Below are 18,104 nucleotides of genomic sequence, written 5' to 3'. Positions count from 1 at the left end.
TGTGTGTGTGTGTGTGTGTGTGTGTATGTGTGTGTGTGTTTGTGTGCATGCATGCAAATGTATGTGTGCCAAATATATCACACATTTGCAGATTCAATTTGCAGATGCTGGCTCTGTCCTTCCATCATATATGTACCAGTGATCAAACTTAATCAGTATGATAGATGGCAAGCCTATTTCCACTGAGCCAACTTTTTAGACCCCATCTGTATTCTTGATTAAAATGTACCATTTTTCTTTTCTGATTCTTCCTTCCTCTCTTTTAAAAGTTGTCATCTATGGCTTCCTTTTCATTTATATTTTTTATTTGTTTTAATTGAAATTTTTGCTTTTAACATTTTTCCCTTAGTACTGTATTTGCATTTTCTACCATTCCATTTCTTCCTGTAGTTTTTCCCAACTACCATTAATTCCTTAAATTATGTCCTCTTCTTTAATTGTTTTGTTTGGTTACACAGATAAACTAAGTCCATTTTTTGTTGTTTATATATAAATGTGTTTAGTGTTAACCATTTAAAACTTAAGGATCTATCAAAGAGCCTTTCTTTTGACAAAAGTCTCTCCATCGAAGCTACCATTAATTGCTTGAAGGTCTTCATCTAGGAATGGTGCTTTCTGAAACTACCCCCATCCACATTGAAGTATGAACTGGTGTACTTATTATGTAAATTCTGTTTTGGCAACCACAATGATTTATATTACTTTTTTCTCTTTAATTCTTTTTTGTTTTTGTATAAAACTGTATCTTCTTTATTTTGCATACTTTTAATTTCAGAACAAAATAAAACAAACAAAAAAAAACACAATACACAACACTCAATTCTGTCAGAGGGGATCTTCCTGCCTTAAAGCACAAGGACAGGATAGAAGAGATTCTTGTAGACATGAGCAGAGAGCTAGGTGGATCAGGGCAGATCAGGGCTGCTGGGGAGCCAGAGGGATATTATACAGAGGGCAGGGCTTCCAAGAGGCTTTAATCCACTTCTTCCATGCAAGAGTTTCCAGTGGGGGTGGGTGGATGGGGGTGGATCTCATCAGGAACAGAAGTACTGGTATCTTGCTCAGTGACCTCATCGTCATCAATGCCCAGGCCTATTTTAATCATGCAGTAGATGCTGTTGGAGTAGATTTATGGATCCTCAAGTGAGAAACCAGAGGAGAGCAGAGCAGTTTCAAACAGCAGCACCACCAGGTCTTTGACAGCTTTGTCATTTTTGTCTGCCTCAGCCTTCTGCCTCAGGGTCTCCACGATGAGGTGGTCAGGGTAGATCTCCATCATTGTAGAGTTGTCTCACAGTTGGCTGTCCAGCCATAGGTGCTTGTCATAATGAAGCAGGGTGAGAACATAAGCCTATTGGAGATTGTCAATTGTTCAACCTTTTTGTCCAAGATTCCCTTTAGGAGCTTGCAGAGATTCTCAAACTTTGCCTTGCTCTCCTCCATTTTCTTCTATCTCCTGTAGTTGCCTGTTCCCATTCTTCCTGCTGGCCCTCAGGACTTCAGTCATTGCCCTCACCCAATACCAGATCAGGTTCTCCTCTCCCTCCTCCCCCACACCAGTTCACTTTCCCTCCCATGTACCTCCTCCCTCCCCACATGTGATTGCTTTCTTCTCTCTCCCAAGTGGGTTTGAGGTGTCCTCATTGGGACTTTCAACTTTTTGACCATTTTGAGCTTTGTGGATTATATCTTGGGTATTCTGTACTGTTTTGTTTTGTTTTGTTTTGGCTAATATCCACTAATTAGTGAGTACATACCATGCCCATGAATGTCCTTTTGGGTATGAGTTACATCACTCAGGATATTTTCTAGTTCCATCTATTTGCCTGTAAAACTCAGGATGTCCTCATTCTTAATTGCTGAGTAGTATTCCATTGTGCAAATGAACCATATTTTTTGTATCCATTCTTCTGTCATGGGACATCTGAGTTGTTTCCAGCTTCTGGCTATCACAAACAAGGTTGTAATGAACATAGTAGAACAACACATGTCCCTGTGGAATGGTGGGGCATGCTTTGGGCATATGCCCCAGGGCAGTATAGCTAGCTGGGTCTTCACGTAAATCTGTTTCCAATTTTCTAAGGAACTCCAAATTGATTTACAGAGTGATTGTACCAGTTTGCAATCCCATCAGCAATGGAAGAGTGTTCCTCTCTCTCTCCACATCCCCGACAGCATGTGTTGTCACCTGAGGTTTTTATCTTAGCCATTCTGATTGGTGTAAGGTGGAATCTCAGGGTCATTTTGATTTGCATTTATCTGAGCACTAAGGATTTTGAACATTTCTTTAGGTGCTTCTCGGACATTTAAGATTCCTCTGTTGTAAATTCTCCGTTTAGTTCTATAATCCATTTTTTTTTTATTGTGTTGTTTGGATTTTTGGTGGTTAGCCTCTTGAGTTCTTTATATATTTTGGATATTAGCCCTCTATAACATGTGGGAATAGTGAAGTTTTTTTTTTTTCACGACATGTAGGTTGCCGATTTGACTTATTCACTATGTCTTTTGCCTTACATAAACTTTCCAGGTTCATGAGGTCCCATTTACCAATTTTGATCTTAGAACATGAGCCATTGAAATTCTGATTGGGAAATCCCCTCCCTGTGCCAATGAATTGAAGGCTCTTTCCCACTTTGTCTTCTGTAAGATACAGTATACCTGGTTTTATGTTGCGGTCAATCCACTTGGATTCAACTTTGTGCAAGGTGACAGATATGGGTCTATTTTCATTTTTTTACATACAGATTCAAAGTAACATACTGCAATATTCTTATAATTTAGGTTATACATTTTCTGATTTTATTGACTGATTATTGATGTGGTTATCTGATCATAATATTTTTCTTCTCAAAAATAATAAGATTAAACTTTTTAAATTACTCATTTAAATACAGTGACTATTTCTGATACATGGGAGCCAAGGGTAAAATATTTCAACAGACTTAATACTACAGCAGTGTCTCTCATGTCCTTCAGTGCATACACAAAATTTGGGCTGTCTATTCATAAAGATTCCTCCACTCTTCATCCCTTCCATCTTAATTGAGATGAGCTCTTTTATGTCTACACTGATATTTCTGCACTCTGGGTCATGTTCACATTTAACATTGCAAAGCTTTGTCCAAGACTATTCACATGACATACGCTTCATTCTTCTGTTTCCTCTTTTAAATGGCAAGACATCTGTCCATATTTCCATCTCAGCCTCTGAAACTGATCATAACATGCCTGTGAAAACCACAGAATGTGTTTTATTTCCTGTTTAGTAAGAAAGGTAATGAATTTTAAAAACATTTTACTGATATATTTTTGTAAGATAGAAGTATGAAATGTACACATCACATTATAAACATTGTTTATTGAAAAAGAGAGATCTGGAAGTTTATATTTATATAGTGAGGAATTGAAAGCTGTTTCTGCACATTTGTTTTATTTATTGTACCACTAAAATATGATTTAAAATATCATAAAATATTTAAAAATAATATAATGGGACATATACTAAAAATGTTAACTATCTGTTTGGTATTCTTTCTGGAAGTCTTGTTTTTGCACCACACACATAAAAATAAACTGGTGTGATTATATAAAAATGTAGATTTGTGCTCACCATTTCCCAAGTAACCCAGCTAAACTAAAATTTTAACTTCAGGGGATGCTTGCATTGATTATAAATTAAGATTCATTTTCTTAAAGGGAATTGGAATATTTTACAAAGCAATTTTGGTGGCTTTGGGCTATATTATTTCTTACCACTTTGGTATATGAATTAAATATAATTTAAGTATATTTTAATATATCCCTAATTTTGGCTCAAATCTTACAATCAGAGAAAGTATAAGCTATAAGTAAGTCTTGCTCACATTAAACCATGTCTAGTTAATTCACTAAAACCTAAAATCTGTCTGTTTCTGTTTTCTTTAGTTTTGCAAGACAAGCAACAATGCATATTTTAGTAGAGGTTGGTTGATTGCAAAATAGCTCCCATAGATCAGAATTTGATTTCTGGTGTGGGCAATTCAATGAATCATTTATTATATCATGCACAGGTGTTCATTAGGAAAGTGTAATATTATAGTGTAAAGAGCAGCTATTCTCTCAAGATCATTCAAGTGCAAAATTGCATTAGGGACTATGATAAGGGATTAAATGACCATAAGTGCTATCTTTTTTCCTTATGTTGTAAGTAATTGAAATGACCCTCATATTCTCTATGTCCTCTCCATAGGGACTATAACATATATTGCTTTCCAAGCTGATTGAGAAAAAGTCAAATAGGCAAATATATAATGTGCTGTGAATATATTGGTCAAATGATGCTTTCTAGTGATTATGTTCTTCACATTTCAAAATTACGATTTCAAATATGCTTTGTAATGAAGTCTCTAATCTTGCAACTCTACTTTTAGTTGTATATTTGATTTATTTCCAATATATTGTTTTATGTATGAACTCCACACACCGTGACTGTAGAAGCAGAGGAGACTGTCTGATGTCTACAAGTGGTCTAAAAGTGTACAAGGACCCAAACTTGGGTACTTTGCAAGAGCAGATCACAATATGCTTATATACCAAACATGTTTTAGTTAAATTTTATTTTGTTTCCAAAATAATTTTATATAAAATTCACTAAACAATAACAACTTCAGTTCTAACTCTACAAAATTATTTATTATTAAATAACAATTAATATTTTTCATATTTTAAAAGAAAAATCCTTAGGCCCTATTCATTTAACTTCTTTGCAGAAAACTGTTAATAGATGTCTAAATATGCTTTGATTTCTATCCATATCATTTTGTAAAGCACTGCAAACAGAATTTAAAGTTACCCAGTTCTGAGTTAGAATTTATTTGAGAAAATGAAAAACAAGACAATGTTTTTTAATGATGAACTCTCCAACTGTTCATGTATTTTAAAACACGTTTCACAAAAATGTCGTGTTTTCTTCCATGATACTCAGTATCTATTTTCTGCTTTACTGTATTTATTATTCACTTTTGTCCTGTATTACCTCCAGAAAATCTATTCTGTCTCATGTTTTTGTTCTTGAGTATCAACTTGATCAATAATACAGAGAACTTTAAGAACTCCAGTTTCAATATTCAAATTTGTAAGTGTGGCATTATTGACTGATGTTCCATGAAAATATTAGGGTAACAGAACTCTTTCACCAAGATAATGAAATACTATATGAGGGTCATTCTGAAATTGCTAATGAGTGCTTAACAAGATACTTGAATTTTAAGACCATATCTATTTGTGGAGTGAGAAAAATGTAAAAGAAATTAAAGCTAACAAAGGTGTGTGACTTGAAACTATGTAGAGCATCAACCAGAATTTGAGGTGAGAGAAAATGGTAACTATATTGTTTTTGTTTGTGTGTATTTGCACTTTTAATATATGTGTTTACATATATAAAATATGTAAGTGTGTAATGCATACTCTATAATATGATATACATATATATATCACCATTTTCTTTGAAGAAATCATATTTTAAGGAAGGATATATACATGTATGTATTCAATAAATAAAAATTACTCTAACATTGTAAAAATGAAGAATATTTCTATTAATTACTTCAATCACCATATTGAAAGTGACCTTTAAAAAAGTATACTTCCCAAATAAAGTGTTATTCCTGACCCTACACTTTTTTATAGAAATGAAATAAATTATGAAAATAGAATATGAATATAAGGAAATTCATGAATTAAAACAACAAATTCAATACATCAGAAGTATGCAGTTTTATTTTAGTTGTCTTTGTTAATGGGCTTACTTTCCATGATCTTGTACTTTATTACTAATATTCTCTTTCATATCATATTAGCTACATTATAATTTTAGCTATTTTATCAACATATTAAAGGGAGAGTGGTGCTCAACTTTTAATATGTCACTTTATTTCTCAATACTTTGTCACATCTTATATGTATTAAACAGATCTATATTCTCCTTTAAACCATCTAATAGGTGATTCTTCATTCTAAGCAAATAATCCTGATGATTATGGCTATGGCAGAAATTTTACAAGGTGATTTCTGTTGTTTAATTTATGGAGCTAATTTTCAGGAGCTACATGGCTTATTGAAAAGGTTTAATAGGGAATCTTTTGCGTGTATTAAAACTTCAAAGTCCCTCATTATATACTGCTTCCCTTGGTGGTTCAACAGTTGTAAATCCCATTCTCAAATTAGATTCCATTCTCCCTCATATCTTAATATACCTAAGTATCTTGATTTACTTCTATGAACTGATTATTACTCTTAAGTTTACAAACTGTGAACTGTTTCTGTAGGTAATGAGGGATATGCTCAGATGAGTGGCATCTTGACATTATACTTTGAGATTCACTGGAAAGAAAATGATGACTGGTAAGATCTTCACTGATTTTCTTAATATTCTAAGGAATGGCTCGACAGGAAGCAATGCTGGGCTCTTTTCTCAGTTCTCACATGTGTTGCATTATTATTCTCATAGTTTTAGTCATCACACTTTTTTATTAAAGACTAGATTCCTTCAGTAAAGTATAACTACATTATTTAAACTTTTTCTCAATTCATATATTCAAATTGTGTCCAATGTCCAAGAAAAAAAAACAAACATTCATTTAACTTAGGAGAATGTCAAACCCATGGACACATATTCATGCTTGAGCTATTGTGGCCAGAAAGCTAGATTTCTAAGTCGTGTATTCAGAAGCTGTTTCTAGAATTAAAGAACCAGCTACATGTGGAATCACCTGATAGTTGTGAAGAATAATCCAAACAATATCTATGTGGTGACTCAAACCTATAAAACATCTCTCCTAAGTCTTTCCCTCTTAATTTGCTTCCAGTTTCCTCCTATCTCATTATCCAGAACCAGCTCACAGACTTCCTTATTCTTTCATTTCACTAACACCCCCCCCCCCATTGTCCCTGTGCTCCTCTTGGCTCTCTGAGGTGTCTTTGTTCACCTGCTGTTGCTGATGAAAAATCTTTTATGACAATTGATTATAAACATGAATCCCCTGCTGCAATCTCTCTCTCTCCTTAGTAAACATATTGTACTGTACAGCTTGTAATTCCACACCATTAGGCCTAAAATAAAGTATCCATTTTCTTTTCAGCTTCTCTCTAACACAGGTCACCAAGAAACAAGATTTTTGAAGGAAGAAACTTTGTCTTCATTGCTCAGTTGTTGTCCTAGTCTTCTGTAGAACTACAGGACCAGCAATGCAGATTCAATAACCATTAATGAATGGGTCAAGTAACCCTGAAACTGAAATGAAAGGATCATCTTAGTTGTAACAGTAAACATAAAGACCCTCCAGGGAAAGGTCAAACAGAAGCACCCTCCAGGGAACAGTTAAGAATTTGGCAATTCAGAGAAATCCCCTATTTGGGAACTGATTTATAAGTAAAGGGATTTATTAGATTGTGAGAGGTTTATTTTTTTGACAGATAATTATGTAACATGAGAAGCAGTCGCTATACATATTTTTTTACCTGTCTATCAAAGACCATGCATGACTGAGTTTACTATGGAACCAGAAATACTCTAATGCCTGAGTGCAGTTAGCAGTAACAGGTCAACCTTCACCAAACCTTTGCAAATTTAACAATATATCACTGTAAATGGTAGTACAATTCAGAAAAAAAAATTGTTTTTCTATTATCATCCAACTTAATCTTTTTCTGAAATTTATTGTAATTTTTTCTTTTTAGTTATTTTCTTCTACCAAAATGAGCAAATCCTGGGTCAATGATGTCACTACTTCCTATGATCTAGTCTTTTCTTTATTGATTTGCAGTACAAGTACAAACTATTAAGTTTTCTTTCAACTTTGAACTTTTATCCACTGTTTTACAGAGAAGTCCAGAACCATCACATGTTGTTGCTCTAAAAGAAGAATGAATAGACTTCCATCAATGTACACGTTTTTATAACATGTATACAACACAAATTCTTTGAATTTGGAGCTATCTAATTTACAAAATACACTGCATGATTTCTCATTTGTGATTTATGTCCAACAGTATTAACTTGGTTTATGGATTTTCTGGTATGAAAAAATGTTTTACTTTATGATTACACTAAAATCATTTATTTTCAGTGAACTGAAGTGTCATTTTCATTGACATCTTTTTCAAAAATAATACTGATTTCACATAATCAAATATACATTTGTTCCATTAATTCCTCATAGTTAATGTTCTTAAAAGTCACAATGTGTTCCCTATGCAAACTGTCATGGAGATACTCAATGATACATGTATTCTAAATGTCTCTGTTTCCCTGAGGAAATAATTTTACTTAAAAAATTACATAGAATTGATGGTCAAAGTCAACTGGAAATAAAACAAAAGTAAATAAAAGTTCTAACCACAAGTGAATATTCAAGAAGAAAATCATTATGATTATTCCTTTACAAGACATGTGTATGCTTTTCTCCATTAATGAGAAAGGACATTATTTACAGCAGGCATTGAATCTATACTCTAAACATGTTTTATAGCTTTTTTAAGTTTTGTATATGATTTACATGTTTTTTTCAATATTTATACATTAATATCTTTGGATACTTTAACTCAACAGTGTATTTTGCTTCATTATGCTCTTATAGTTTACAATTTTAAGACTAAAATGGGATTTACAATGATGTAAAAATGAAAAACTTATTATTAATTTTAAAAAGACTGAAAAGTACTGATATTCTCAATGTTGATAATTTGCAAATAAGCATATGTGTTTAAAGGGAAGAATTAGCTATCTCAAAACTGATTATGTTTATCTGAATTTCAAAAACAAATGTTTTCTAAAATGAGAAGTTTATTTACATTTTAGAATACTCTAAAGCAAATGAAATGTTAATAATTTACTTAAAAGACAACATTTAAGCCTTTTCATGCTATCATTTCTGTACTTGTCATAACAGGAAAAATGTATAATTTTGAATATTTCTGGGATTATCGCCTTAGCCTCATGAACAAACATCAAGAACTAGAATACATTTTCTTACAATCCTGATTTTGGTACAGGCTTTTATAAGACAATCAAAGACATAAAAGGCAATGAAATCTTTCCTCCTTGATAGGTACTGTTTGTATATAGTTGATAACAATATGCTTTTTTTTTTTTTTTAGGTATTTCTTTATTTACATTTCAAATGCTATCCTGAAAGTTCCCTATACCCTCCCCCCACCCCTGCTCCGCTACCCACCCACTCCCACTTCTTGGCCCTGGCATTCCCCTGTGCTGGGTCATATAAAGTTTGCAAGACCAAGGGGCCTCTCTTCCCAATGATGGCCGATTAGGCCATCTTCTGCTACATATGCAGCTAGAAACACAAACCCAGGGGGTACTGGTTAGTTCATACTGTTGTTGCACCTATAGGGTTGCATCCCCCTTAAGCTCCTTGGGTACTTTCTCTAGCTCCTCCATTGGAGGCCCTGTGTTCCATCCAATAGCTGACTGTGAGCATCCACTTCTGTGTTTGCCAGGCACTGGCATAGCCTCACAAGAGACCACTATATCAGGGTCCCTTCAGCAGAATCTTGCTGGCATGTGCATTAGTATCTGAGTTTGGTGGCTGATGATGGAATGGATCCTCGGATGGGGTAGTCTCTGGATAGTCCATCCTTTCATCTTAGCTCTAAATTTTGTCTCTGTACCTATATCCTTTCATGGGTATTTTGTTCCTTATTCTAAGGAGGAATGAAGTATCCACACNANGGTCNTCCTTCTTGGTTTTCTTGTGTTTTGCAAAATATATCTTGGGTATTCTAAGTTTCTGGGCTTATATCTGCTTATCAGTGAGTGCATATCTAGTGACTTCTTTTGTGATTGGGTTACCTCACTAAGGATGATATCCTCCAGATAAATCCATTTGCCCAATTCAAACAATATGGCTTTTAAGTTTTAATTTTTTGCCAAGTATCATTATGTCTAGGTAATTTTTTTCTCTTTTAATGTTTGAAATATTTATATGCAATCTACATAAAAGTATATTTATTCCCATCCATTCAATGAATTTCTCAAATTTGCTGATATGCATATTTTGCATTGAGTATTGACTAGACTTGTCATCTATTCTGTGTTGACACCTTCACATTACAACTATTTCTTTAGTTTACATATTTGTTTTTAAATTACATCTTCATGATGCCTTATTATTTATTACTGCTATTACCTTCTTTGAACTATAGTTCAAACTATACAGACCATTTTCTTGATTTATTTAATTAAAAAGTGACTTAATTCCACTAAAATTCATTTTCTTATTCTATATCTAAGAGATAATATAGAAATAAACACTTATAATCTGATTTTAGTAATATTTTCCCTAATAACTGCCATCATTTTGGCAAAATTTTATAAACTTGTTATAATTATGCAGTATTTATTTGTAATTTCATGAATAGGAAAAAGGAAAACAATTTTATTTCCAGATGGTATATCTCCAAGTTGAATACTTTTGGTCAGAAAAATTATATTGTGCTGTGGACTCAAAGCAAAGACCTGTCCTTGGCATCATTGTTAAACTCTGCCTCCTTGTACTGGTCATAATTTCACACTAACAATTTAATTTCTAAACTCTTTTGATAATGTTTTAAATTGTTAACTTCATGGTAAATAATCAATTTATATTGGCAGACTAAGAATAATTCTCTTTTTCACAAAGCTAAGATGCAGAAGAAAGTAGGGAACATACTTATACAAGTGATGTTGTGTGTGCCTTGTGAAATTTTTGTGTGTGAATTGAATTAACAAAATTAACCTTTATTTTTGGTCTAAGTGCTAAGGATTTCAATCATTAGTTTGTATGATTGAGTCTTTTTCTCAGAATTATCATTTTTGAAAACCCAGATAGCTGATCTAATTTACTTTCTTCATTGCTGAGGCCACATTTAGTTCACATCTTAAATATTTTTCCTAAGATGGGACTCAAGCTTTATAGAAACATAAACATTGTTTATGTTTAAATACATTAACATTGGAAACATTGTTAAATATGTAATATGAAGAATACATCCATGAAATATGAACAAGTATCACTGTGAAATTTTGAGTTAGAAATTTTTCATCAACGTCTAAGCTTAGTTGTTAAAAGCAGATAATCCTCTTAAAGAACACCCAGGTTGATACTCAAATTCCGTGTTGTGGGGCTAACATCTGCATATGATCACAGCTTCAGGGTATTGATGTCTCTAGTGTCTATGGCTTTACAGTAACATAATGTACATCCAAACAAAGACACACCCACCTTGGGATAATTAAAATTTAAAAGTAATCATCCAGAAAGTTAAAGATCGATTAACTTTAAACATAAGAACTCTCAACTTTTTATAAAAACTTTATGTTTTATTACAAAGTAATATATTCAGCAAATATAAGTAAAAAGTTTGTGTAGAAGTAAGTTTTAAGTAGTTAATATCTGAAAAAAAAATTCAAAGTACAAAATATATAGTGTCTAACACCACAGTGTGGATACTTCGATCCTTCTTAGGAGGAAGCAAAATACCCATGAGAGGCAATAGAGAAAAAGTGTGGAACAGAAATGGAAGGAAAGGCCATCGCATATGCAGTTACCAAACCCAGACAATATTGTGGATGTCAACAAGTGCTTGCTGACAAAAGCCTGATATAGCTGTCTCCTGAGAGGCTATTGCAGTGCCTGACAAATACAGAGGTGGATGCTCACAGCCATCTGTCTTAGTCAGGGTTTCTATTCCTGCATAAACATCATGACCAAGAAGCAAGTTGGGGAGGAAAGGATTTATTCGACTTACATTTCCATACTGCTGTTGATCACCAAAGGATGAAGGACTGGAACTCAAGCAGGTTAGAAAGCAGGCACTGATGCAGAGGCCATGCAGGGATGTTCTTTACTGGCTTGCCTCCTCTGGCTTGCTCAGCCTGCTTTCTTATAGAGCCCAGAGATGGTCCCACCCACAAGGGGCCTTTTCCCCTTGATCACTAATTGAGAAAATGCCCACAGCTGAATGCCCATGGGGGCATTTCCCCAACTGAAGCTCATTTCTTTGAGATTACTACAGCTGTGTAAAGTTGACACAAAATTAGCTAGTATAGCCATCCATTGGTCTGAGCACAGGGTCCCCAATGAAGGAGCTAGAGATAGGATTCGAGGAGCTGAAGGGGTTTGCAGCCCCATAGGAGGAACTACAATATGAACCAACCAGTACCCCCAGAGCTTCCAGGGACAAAACCACCAACCAAAGAGTACACATGGAGGGACTCAAGGCTCCAGCTGCATATGTAGCAGAGGATGGCCTTGAGGGACATCAATGAGAGGAAAAACCCTTGGTCCTGTGAAGGCTCTATGCCCCAGTGTAGGGGAATTCCAGGACAGGGAAAGGGGAGTGGGTATGTTAGTGAACAGGGGGAGGGGGGAGGTAGTAGGGGGACTGGAGGGGAAATGAGGAAAGGGGATAACATTTAGAATGTAAATAAAATATCTAATCAAAAATAAAGTAAATATAAATATAAATTACTCATCCAACGATTAATAGAGTTATATAATTTTATACTGATCCTTATAGATTTTCTTTAGAACAAATTTTATAAAAATAGTATAGTTTAATCCATGATGATATCTGGTGATAAGCACATATGAAAGACCATATGAAAGATGCATAGGGCCAAATATGGCTTCTAACATCATCCAAATGCATCTGTTTATTGAAGACCCAAGAACAGAAAATCTTACATTATCTACTCTCTCTTCTTTCTCATCTGGGTGTAGATATCACTTTGTTTTCTGACTTTTTATTCACTTTCAAATTTTGCATAATAACCATAATCAGATTTGTCCCTATGTATAATTAATAAGCTATTTCTGTAACATATGTAATGTTTGTGTGGCATCAAAATCATTGCTAGCTATTACAGCTCCTATGATAGCAGGGAAGGTGGAGTGTTCCACAGCTATTATTATTATTCAGTAATAAAGTTTGGCTCTTACTTAACCCTCTTAATTTTTGGCTTCTAATTTCCTGTAAGCCATACAATATGACTTTATTAATTAGTTTTAATATTCTACAGTAAAATTCATTTAATGTATGCATTATATTATTTATATGATTTAAAATCTAATTTTGTCTTGATTTTTGTGATTTGTTGTGACTTTTAGATGGAATTAACGAATTTCAAATGCGTATGAAAATTATATCTTTTGTTAATTATCCCTGGCTTTTGGAATTGTATCTTTCAAGTCACATCATCCTGAAAATGTTAACATAAATATAATTGAGTATAGAAGATACTGCTTTTAGTTTGGGTCAGTGAGGAGCTTGAAGTCAAACCATGACAAACAATTCAGGGGAACTGGAAGTCTGAAGGACTAGGAAGCTAATAATGAAATCAGCCATATGTGGGAAAATTACTCTCATAGAACGAAGAAATGTAGCTTTGTTAAATGAAAGACAGGATTTCTAGACAGCCACTGTGCCAATCAGGGACATGTACATAACAAGTTATCACAGTGAATGTTAAAAAACTGTCGACAAAATTAATTGTAATTATAGGGTTTTGCTTTAATAAATTATTTTTTAAATTTTTATATCCTATTGAATCAAATTGGTAAGAATGTGGCTAAGACCTGAATTTTCTTGTATGCTGATTCTTACTAATGTAATTTACTCCATGGGTTTTACTAAGAAACTAACTACCTGGTCTGAAAGTAATTAAAATCAGCATGACATATGTGATTAGTCATGTATGGACGTTTCCTGTCACTGGATACAGTATGCAAATGTGTCATGGACTGAGCTAAAGCAATTTCCAAGTCTAATCCATGACACTAACCTCAAAGTACATTTGAAAGTTTAACAGAGGTATTGCAAGATAAAAGAAAATCTTATTTGAAACGAAATTCTATGGTAAATGAACAAGCTGCAGAAATTTGAAAACAAAGGAGGTGAACAGTGGGGATTTTTAATATCTTCTGTCTGGGGCTTTGAATAGTTGATTTTGCTCTTAATTATGGGTAACCAAATACTAACTAAATAAATGGCAATAATGAAGATTGATGGGTGGGTTCAGTATGTAACAACAATGTTCACTACACTCATAAAGATTTGTGGATTGCAAATTACACTCACCTAGACAGCTTTGGGGTTTTAGTGAGTTTCTCTCTCACAAAGGATGGCTTTATGAAAATTAATTATCCTTGTTATCTCATGTTACTCAGTGGTTAGGCAAATATTTGCTGTAGTTTATTATACATGAAATACTGCAGATGCCTAGTCATGATGCCTGAATGATGAAGAAAGAACATCATAGACTATCAGGAGCTCATCTTGTATTGACAGAATCAAAAATATAAATGACAGTTTCAATATACTTTTCTAAGTGTGATAACGAATGTAGGATTTATTTGAGAAAACTGGTAAATGATAAGAGCTAAAAGCTCTTTTGTCATAATGCATTCACTTGCTTATCCTAGGAGATTTCTGATAATATAATAATCAAGATACATAGAATCTTTTTCTTATAAACTGTCATTAATTCATCCCTTTTTATTTTTTACATATTTTCTGCATTTTAATTATTTTTGAGACTGTCAGACATGTACACAATAAAATATAATTTTTCTATCCCTGTCCTTCCCGTTCCTGCTGTCTTCTTATATCATGTAACCTCCCATAAGGAGTAATAGGTAATTTTAGATAATAAAGACATATATGAAAATAAGCCCAATGTATTTGTTTATACACAAGAGCAAGAGAGCAAACTAAGTTAAAACGACATTTCAGGTAGTGAAATAATGGAAAATTACTGGCATATCCTAGTTGTAAAGAACCTTCAGGTCAGAAAAACTGAATTGCAAACTGTAAGCATAGGAGAAGAGAAAAACAAATGTGGATGGCTCAGTGGAGTCCTTATAGGGACTCTTGTTTTATGTTTTATAACACAGTGAACCTGTAGCTCAGTCACTTACTGATAAGGATCTACTTATATGTTGAATTGAAGTCATCAAGTAGTTGAGAAAAATTGAATCATTTTACCAGTTTTCAGTCAACTTTCAGACCCTTCATCATTTTGTAACTATTTTTGTTAACATTTGCAATAAATGTTTTGTAAATAAAAAATAATTATGTGTGTGTGTGTGTGTGTGTGTGTGTGTGTGTGTGTGTGTGTGTGTGTGTGTTTGGTATTTGGGAATCTGTATTCCATGAGTAAAATGTTATCTGTATTCTGTGTAAAATGTTATGAATGAATCCTCTTTTAACTATTGACTCCACTAATCTTGTTTTGTATAGATTACATTTGTCTTAGAATTGTATTTATCCTAAAGAGATAGATTACTTTGGGGAAACTTCATAATCATTGCTTATTTTATTTTGGGGGCACATTTGTTAATGGAAAATGATGAAATAAATGTTTAAAAAACATTAGAAATGGATTTGGTTTTTTTGTTTGTTGGTTGGTTTGTTTGTTTTATATTTTAAATGGTCCAATTAATGGTCTTTGGATTGATAAATGGTCTTCATGGTGCTGAGATATGAAATGATCAGAAATAAAATATAATCATGAAGATAGACATATGGAAGAAAGAAGCTGATAAAAGAAAACTGGAGTTTGGGGTCAAAAGTATAGGAAATACCACTAACATGGTTCTTTACAAAAGTTTTTTTAAAATTTGTGCAAACACATACATTAAAAGTGATAAGGATATATATTTTACATAATGTAATGGAAATGAAATGGATATGGTATTTCACTTCATAATGTCAAATAGTAAAAGAAATACATAAGCATTCTTTTTCTTTTATTCTTGCTAAGTTAATTAATCTTATATTTAATATAGAACACACACATAAGCACACACACACACACACATATATATATATATATATATATATATGTATAAATGTATGTGTTCTAGTTCTTGAGATATATATAAATATATGTATATATTTATTTATTTTGTAATAAATAAAGTGGTTTATTATAATTTTTATTCCAAACTTGTAATGTGATTATTTTTTTTTAATAATGAGACTTGAGTACTGTGTGGAGTGCTACATTTCAATGATACATGGACGTGTGTGTGTGTGTGTGTGTGTGTGTGTGTGTGTGTGTGTTTGTTAGAGAGTAATATAATAAAAGAGAACTCATCAGTTATCAGAACAAAGTATCCTTTATCATAATGCATTATAATTCAGATATTAGATTCTTGAAAGTGTAACTAGCAATGAATATAAGATATATCCTTAGTACTTGTCATTAAAGTCTTGAAAGGAGTGAATTGTCCTGTGCTAGTCTGACTCCAGGACAGGCTGCAAAGTAGGAGTTCATCAGACCAGGTCTGAGATTCTCCTTCCTAGAACTGGGCAAGTCATGTCCTGAATCAGCTTCAGGCTTCTGTCAGGAGGAACCCCTCGAAAGCTTCTGAAAGGACAGTGAGCCAACCTTATGGACAACCTTATGATCAAGTGATACCCCTAATAGGCATGAATTAAAAATAGTCTGAATCCCTTTTTGTGAGTACTCCATAGCTTCCATAATAATGTCATGCCTTGGAACTTGTCCTTGATCTGGATTCCACTTTGGGCCTGTCACTTGACCTTCTTTTCATCAGGCTTCTCTCCATTTCAATCCCTGTAATTCTTTCAGACAGGAACAATTATGGGTCAGAGGTGTGACTGTGGCATGGCAACCCCATCCCTCACTTGATGTCCTGTCTTCCTGTTGGAGGTGGGCTCTATAAGTTCCCTCTCCCTACTGTTGGGCATTTCATCTAAGGTCCCTCCCTTTGTGTTCTGGGAGTCTCTCATCTCCCAGGTCCCAGGTGCATCCTGGGGATTCCCCCCAACCTTCTGAGGCTATGGAGAGCTCGCAGAAAGAGACCTATCATGACTGCCCTCCAAAAGACCCAACAAGCAACTGAAAGAGTCGGATACAGATATTTGTACCCAACCAATGGACAAAGGCAGCTGACCCCTGTTGTTGAATTAGGGAAGGCTGAAAGAAGGTAAGAAGAAGGATGACCCCGTAGGAGGAGCAGCAGTCTTAATTAATCTGAACCCCTGAGATCTTCAAATTCTGGACCATCAAACAGACTGCATTCATCAGCTGATATGAGCCCCCCCCCCCCAACACACATACAGTAGAGGACTTGTGGGTCTGTGATCATTTAGAGATGATGCACCTAATTCTCAAGCGACTGCAGGCCCCAGAGAGTTTAGAGGTTGGGTGGGGTGGGATATGAGGGCATCCATGTGGAGACAGGGTGGGGTGGGGAGAAGGTGTGGGGCATGGAACAGTCGGAGGGTGTATAGCGGGCAGAGAATGGAATGGAGTGTAAAAAATGAATTAAAAATAAAATTAAATTAAAAAAAAAACAACAAGCAAACAAAAAGTCTGAATCATAGCATCACCCAGTTCTCTATATATTAAATCCAATAATCAAGATATAGATCAACTATGCCTCCCTAATGTTCTTCTTTATGACCTTAAAACTGAATCTGTGAATTCAGTCAAGATCCTTCCATGTCAAAGTAACTGGGTGTCTGCATGCAGGACTAAACGCTCTTTGCTTTTGCATACTATTTGAGTTTGTGATATTGTTCTTCAGTGACTCATAGACCTTAACAACCAACATTCTTTTGTATTTTGTAAAATGCTCCATACACTTTTTTATAATTTATTATTTCATTATATATTATATAAATCTAACAGGTACATATATTATATATGATAAAATAAAATATGATCTTGTCTACACCTGTCCTTCTCCTTCCTGCCTCCCACAACTTGCCATATTCCAACTTCATGACGTGTGTGTGTGTGTGTGTGTGTGTGTGTGTGTGTGTGTGTGTGTTCATGTACTGGAGCCTGGTTAACCTATCCTGGGGTCACATTTTCAAAAAAAACAAAAAATACACGATTCTCTCTCTCCCAACCAACTAGCCACAGTCAAAAGCTTCTCGGGGTTGGGACTTGTGACTATCACATCTATGCTACAATTTTGCTAAATTAAATTTTGAGAGTCTTCTGCAGGTAACTGTATATTGTAAATCCATTACTGTGGTAGCCGTGTTACATCCACATACCAGCACTCAACATCAGTCTTCTCCTTTCTACTTTT

General features: G+C 34.2%; 1 pseudogene; it reads right to left on the bottom strand.

The window, feature by feature from the left end:
* Positions 1-973: 973 nt before the first annotated feature.
* Positions 974-18,104, bottom strand: part of LOC110322018 — a 159,344-nt pseudogene continuing 142,213 nt past the window's right edge.

The sequence above is a fragment of the Mus pahari genome, chromosome 5 (assembly GCF_900095145.1).
Source record: "Mus pahari chromosome 5, PAHARI_EIJ_v1.1, whole genome shotgun sequence".
In the NCBI taxonomy this organism is placed as follows: domain Eukaryota; kingdom Metazoa; phylum Chordata; class Mammalia; order Rodentia; family Muridae; genus Mus; species Mus pahari.
This window is presented reverse-complemented; position numbering and strand designations above follow the sequence as displayed.